Genomic DNA, 7,293 nt, shown 5'->3' on the forward strand with positions numbered 1-7,293 from the left:
AAACTAGAGTGACTCACTTTAAATTAAAGTGTCGCTTGCAATTAATTAATTGCCACCAGGAACTTCTTCCTTAATCTCCAGAATCAGCGGGACTCCTTCAGGGGAATGCTTCTTAAGCACAGAATGAAATGGACTCTCTGACTTCCAAGCCACTGGGATCACTTTGGAATTTAGTCCAGCTAAAGAGCGAGCTCCTAATTATTACTGCTTCCAACAATGCTGTTTTCTTTAGGCTTCTCACTCTATTCCTGTGAAAGGAGCTATATAAATCACCAAGTGAACTCGACTCAGTCTTCTCCCTCCCCCACGCTCACACCCACGTCATTACCAGATCAAAGGATCAAAGCCAACTCCCAAGTATAACTGGTATTTGCTTCTCAAGAAAATTAGTTGTCAAAAAATTTGAGAGGGACCTAGACAGTCACTAGATTTTAACAGAGATTCTTCCCCCCCAAAAGCCAGCACTCTTTTAAATGGGAGGTTTTGACAGAATTCAAAAGATTATGTAACTGTTGGGTGATATGCAGCTCTGTAACCTGATCCAGCTAATGCAATTTACACTTAATTAGCATAGAGGGTTATTTAAATATTGGAAATTTGAGTACTTGAGTGTGACTTTGAATTGTTAATTTTTGGTGTATCAAAAATAAGATTTGAAACTGACACTGAAGTGAAAGACGAGATATCAAAATGAATTAAGACAAGAGTCCCTACATTCTTAAAGGGTTTTTTTCAACTCACTGATGCAGCAATTAACAAACCCTAAGAGAACAGAGCTCCTTTTATGACAAGCTCAGCTGTGGGAAAGCAACCAACAAAACACCACTTCTGAGAAAGGGGAAGCGATGTCAGGGAGTGTCATCTGCTGACGTTTGTTTCCACTCTTGCTCCCATTCCACTCACAAAACTAGGAATCTTCCTGTCCTCTGACCCTTGAACTTGGAAAACAGGACAGGAATCCGCAGGGATGGAGGCTGCTAGATTTCGATGTCTGTACTGCTCTTTTTGAGAGGCCTGCATATTTGGGCTCTGAATTAGAATTCATGGAGAGGTTTGTTGCTTTGGATCTGCTTTAAACTGTGAGGTAGGTAAGATACCAGGGTGTTGGGGGAACGAGATGGGCATTAAGGACAGAGGAGAGCCTGAGGAAGAACATCTAGAAGAAGAGACAACTTGGGCGACTCCAAAATAGATATCATTAGAAAAGGACATGGCTCTTATATACAAAGGGACAATTTATCAACTTAACAGCAGTGGAACTTGGAATTGTTTCTAGCCTTCCTTCCACCAATCCACGACTTCATCTGTGCATGCATTACCAATACAAGATTATCATAGTCCATTTTATGGTATGAGATTAAAAATCATAGGCCGTGGATAGGGAAATGTTTCTAGGTCAGCAAAGGCCCCCAGAAATCATTGTTTCCCCCATTATTCAGAATCCCTTCTTGCTTACTGCCCGGTCAGTAACTTGTTTTCTGTGCAGATAGGCAAATAGAAAAAATATAAGAAAATGTGTTTATTTTCAGTGATATCGACTTAAAGACTGGGAATCTTCTTTCCAAAGCATGCCTGCGGATTTTGTTGTTATTGTTGTTGTTTTAAATTGGGCTACGCTAGCATGGAACAGAGACAAATAGAGTCATTACTGGCGCCCGCTAGAGCAATCGATGATCAATAGGATTACAAGTGACAAGTTTTGTTGTTGTTGTTGTTGTTGTTGTTGTTTTAGTGAGGAAGTATGGATGCAAGTTTCCATGAAGCACCAATATTAAAGGAAATGGGTCCATGTTCAGCCTCTCTCCTTGGTCCTGAAATCCACCTCGGGTTCTCTTTCAAGTAAATATTATTTGTGTCCGTTGCAGATTTTTCCAGCCAAAATCTCTATTGTCCTGGCAGAGCCAGTTCTGAGAAGCCCAGAGTCATGATTATCAATATCACATAAATAATAAGCAACTCGCAAGTTCTTCAAATATACCTGAGGATCTGTGTCATCGGAACCAAGTTCAGAAATCAGAGATAATTCTCATCTCATTTTTGCTGATGGGAAAAGAGGGGCTCCTCGGGGTTAGCTTAACTGTTTAGTCATATGTATAATTTAATGCAACTTCTCCCAAACAGCCACCCTCCCTCCATTCCATCACATTCCTCACGTACCTTCTACTCACTTTCAGGTTTGTTTGTTTGTTTTGTTGTTTTTTTGTTTTTTTTTTTTTTTTGGAAATCAAGTTTAGTTTTTATATGGACAGAAGTAGACCATCTAGAAATAGTTGAGTTTATTTAAATTGTAAAATAGAGAATATGAAACCTTTTTTTAACGTGGCATTTTCCTCAACTCTTTCAACCGAGCTGATAACGGAATGTGTGGGGAAAGGGTCCAATGCCTAATGCATTGAGGAAATTGGTTTCAGGTTTCTTTATAGCAGCATTTCTCAATGTCTTCAAGAGATAAATAGGCATGGCCTTTTTTTTAAGCTCCTGTTGCTGAAAATTACCAGCAAAGCCAGAGCAGGACATATGTCCTGCCTGGGGGGTTGAGGGGAATGCAAACTGTTTTAAAACCACCCTCACAAGTAGAAACTTTCCCATTGAGGAGGGGAGAGCTGTTTTAGAGTAGGGAGCTTAAAAGTTCAAAGGTTCTGTGGAGTTTTTGTTTTATCTGGTTTTGTTTTTTGCTTTCTTTCTTTTTCTTTCTTTTTTTTTCTTTTGCATCTTGGTTCCTTTCCAGCCAAGACGCAGCCTCCTGGGCCCTGTTGGGGAGCCAGAGGAAGGGAGAGTTTACATCCCAGAGGCCCTGCTAGCAAATACACTCAAAGCTTCACTGCCTCTAGGACAATCCATGACCTCCAAGACAGTAGGGCAGCTGAGCGTGATGAGGAAGGCTACTGTCTCTGTGATTCCCAGGGCCTGCCATTTCCCCGGGACCAGCCGAGCCTGGGGATTGGAGGGCAAGACGCCCAGTCATAGTCTAAAGGAATGCTACTGAATGGGCCCTGTGTGCTGAGCAGAGAGGAGGGGTGAGTTGCCTCTCTGATCCCTGGCCGCCTGCCAAACCTGAAGTAAGTACTGTATATGGTGAATCATTGTCAGCACTGGCATTGCCAGATGCTGGCCAATGCATATGAAAGAGCCTGTATAGGAGCCCTTGATTTCCTCAACAGACCTCTGCGATCCTCCCCCTTCCTGCCTGCAATCTTGCTTCCTCCCTCAAAGTCCCTCTCCATGCATATGCTCCGGAGATCTTCCTGAAGTAGATATATAGTTCTATCTTCCCTCTGTGTAAAAATCTTTAGTAGCTCAGGAAATGGATGCTCAGAAAGGTTAATTAACTTGCCTAAGACTGCGACAACCTGAAATAAAACCTTGGCACAGATCCATTGGGTACAAATGCTGGTCCCACTGCCATTACTGCATTACACCAAAGTTGACACCGGCTCCCATCTGGTTGACTTTTTTGTATACTCCCTTTTTCTCGGATAACCTCAGTCACAGATGCCTTCAATTAACCAGGTCTCAACACTCACTTTCCATTTTAAACTGATCTGTGCATGTCTTATTCTCCCATTAAACTGCAAGTTTGTTGAGCCAGAGGTACTGAGCTTCCTATCCAGATCAGAGCACAGGGCCCTGTTCATAGTAAATTGTGTGTTGAATGGATAATACAAAATTCACCAGGAGCCTTCTCCTAAGTGAGCTCTCTGTCAAAACCTGTACATTGGAATTCAAAGGTGCTTCACTTGGTCTAATCCTAAACATTGCTTTCAAGCATTTGTATTTCTTTAGCCCAAGTCAATAAAAAAAAGATTGATATTGAAACCAGAATGTAAAGGCAGAACGGGGATTAAAAAGACTCAAAGTGGAGGTACGATATGGGATCCTCTGCCTGACTCCGAGATAAGTATGATACATTTTCCAGATAATAGCCCATGTTCCACTGTACAAGGACTTCCCACATAGTTGAGATGAAATCTGTTTTTTGAAATGGCAGTGTTTTCTTCCCTCCTGTTGTTATTCTTAAAAATTGAATTTTTGGCTCTTTGCCATTGAACGTGAAAGCAAGACTATTTTAAACACTCAGTTACCTTGCTCTCTGTGTAAGTTTATAATCAGCTCTACTTTAAACAAAATTATGCAGTAACACTAAGTATTTACCATAATAATGCAACAACAGACAAATACAACTAGACATGTTGTATTTTTTTTCCTGCTAAAAATGCACCTTTGCTCGTCTGCTGATTCTGGTCACAGTGCCTTAGGGGGGCTGCAAACTAATGCTCTCAAGTTTACATAAGCAAGGCCAGTTTTCCTACGGGCAGTAGTGTAGCCACAGATTCTCAATTTTCATGCTTGCTGTCAAATTCAATTTCTTGGTTCTAGGAATTATATATTCAGAGTGAGAATTCCCTTTTCAACAATGGCTGAATTATCTACATATTAGCCAATCACAATACAGAAGGGACTCAAACCGAAGTCCTTAGTATTTCATAGTCATGAAAGTGCATGGAGCTCTCTTGATTCTGTCTCAGCCTCCTTTGGACAACGTGCAACTTTTGGAGGATAAAAGTGGCTGGGGGTCCTAAAGAGGATGGGAGAGAGTGGGGTGCCATTGCTTTATTTACTCTCATGGGTCAGGTTTTCACCATCATATCCCCAGATCAGTCCTAAGAACATCACTGATTTTTATTAAAGATGTGGGGCGAACAAAATTTATTGTGGAGGAGGATAGAGAGATTGTACATAAGTTATAAGGTGCTTGTCTGGCATGGAGCCAAACTCAGTTTGGTTCTCAGCACTGCATATGACCCCTGGAGCACTGTCAGGAGTGCTTCCTGAGTGCTGAGACAAGAGTAAGCCTGGAGCACAAATGCTGGGGATGAAAGAAAGTCTAGGAAGGATTATCACTAAGATATCCAATTCACATCAGAGGAGTTAGAAGTTTGGGCTCTGGTACTAGACATAGAAGCTCTGACCTTGAGTAGCTCTGTGATTTTCAGGTAAAAAGCCCTAACTTTTCTATGCTCCTTCACACTGATCGATACCCTGGTGTGAGTAATCATAATTATTTCCAAGAATTTCTATGAGAATAAGTCAGTTTAAGCATAAAAAGACTTAGAAAACGGCCCAACTTCGAGTAAACACTTAAAAGGAATTTAATTAGCATAAATTATTCCTGGTTAGCCATGGGTTCAGGGTACTGGGAGAACCCACTATAGATCAAATTCTGTGCAAGAGCCTAGAATATACAATTTTTATTGCCTCAGGAGGTATGGTTTGTTTATCTCAGCGTGTTTTGTTATTGTCCAACAAGACTATTCTCAATAAGTGAGGACTGTTTGAATGGATGAATGGTTATTTAGCAGTCAGAGCTGGTTGGCATTTATAAATATATATTCAAATTGCCAATAGGTATATAAAATGTTCACTGTATCTTTTCATCATGAAAATGAAAATGAAAACAACAATGAGATATCTCCCCACACCAGCAATAATGACACATATCATATAAACAGCAAGAACTGACAAAACTGTGGTGAAAAACCCTTATCCATTGATGTTTGGAATGCCAACTGGTTAAGTCACTACAGAAAACAGTATGGATATTTCTCATAAATTAAGGCTTGAGTTTTCATATAGTTGAGCAACTCCACTTCTTGGCATCTACCCCAAGTGCCCCAAAACACTATTTTGAAAATCCATTTCAACCCCAATGTTTATTGTAGCACTATTAACAATAGGCAGTTTCTGAAAAAAATTCATGTGCTCAGGAACAGATGTCTGGATAAAGCAACTCTGATACATGTATATGTATATATGTATGTATATATATGCATATATATACAATGGAATACTACTCAGCAATAAGAAGATATGAACTTAAACAATTTGCCACCACAGTGATGGAACAGGAAGGTATCACGCTAAATGAAATCGGTCAGGAAGAGAGGTAAATACGGAATGAACTCTTAATTCAGAGGTGGCGTACTAAAGTGAGTCTTGGAGGGCAGGGCTGGGTGGTAGGGTTCTTGGGAAATTGGTGGAAGCTACACATTTGTGATGGGTGTGGTATTGGAACTTTGTATACATGAAATTATCATTAACAGTTCCGTAAATAACAGTGCCTAGAAATTTTATTGTAAAAATACACTCATCACCACACTACTCTTTGCAGTTCAACAATCCCTGAAGACTATAGCTTTTTACCCTCTACTTATAAACTTCTTGCTTTTTTTCCAGTTCACGTGGAGTGCTATAGAATTTGGAATCCCCCCCCCTCACTCTTTTCATTGGGTGGTTCATTCTACCAGTTCCTATCTTCATTTTTCCACAGGATAACTTTTTAGATAAAACCCCTCTGGTTCCATAGACCATTTCCTGATGACAATGATCTACCTCATCTATATTATACTGCTAACAGTTCAAAGCTTTTCCCCAGCTTCCTGTTTTCCTTAGAGAGGTAATTTGTATATGAGAAACATTATTCTTAATAGTAAAGAGCTAGAATGTTGAAGTCAAATTGACCTGGATCATACCTCTAATACATTCTCTGTGATATAAGGCATCTGTAAATCCTAAAATTTTGTTTTCTAAAAAATATATATAACAAAAATAATCATTCCAACTACCTCATAACTTTATGAAATAGTGCCCAGAACAGTGTCATATATTTAAAATGCATACAAAAATGCTTCTCAATATAATTCTGTCAGCTCATAATATTAAACGCTTCTATTTCAGGCATCATATTAGGTGTTATGGATTTAATGATAACACAATTCTTTAGTTCTTCTCAAGTTTAAAGACTTGAACTCATGTTTATATACTTGTACAGATGACATACAAATAAGACAAGAGTTCATGACCATATCAAGGTGAGACACAATATAGGAGGAACTTTCATGCGAATGAGAAACCTGAATCACTGTTCTCACATGGTTTGAGTCTCAAATTTTTAAATTATTCATTTATATGTGGTATGTACAACTGAATCCTGACAAAATGAATACTGTTTAAGGTAAGTCTCAGTTCATTTCCACTCAATCAACAGAAATAGTACATTTAAAGAATGTAAACTTTAGAACTTTGCATTCAGTTTGTTAAGGACTAAGATTAAGGGTGTCTTATCTTCAATGAATGCCCATTTACTAAGAATTGTCTTCAACAGTCAAATTACCTCTAAGAGACTGAGAGAAAACAAAGGGCTGAGCTAGGAAGGTGCCTTGCAGGAAGCCATTGTATTGTCTTCAGAAGTGATGTCACCACATTTTTATAAGACTGATTTCTAGGATGCAATCT

This window comes from Sorex fumeus, unplaced genomic scaffold (genome assembly GCF_029834395.1).
Source record: "Sorex fumeus unplaced genomic scaffold, SorFum_2.1 ptg000075l, whole genome shotgun sequence".
NCBI classification, from domain to species: Eukaryota; Metazoa; Chordata; class Mammalia; order Eulipotyphla; family Soricidae; genus Sorex; species Sorex fumeus.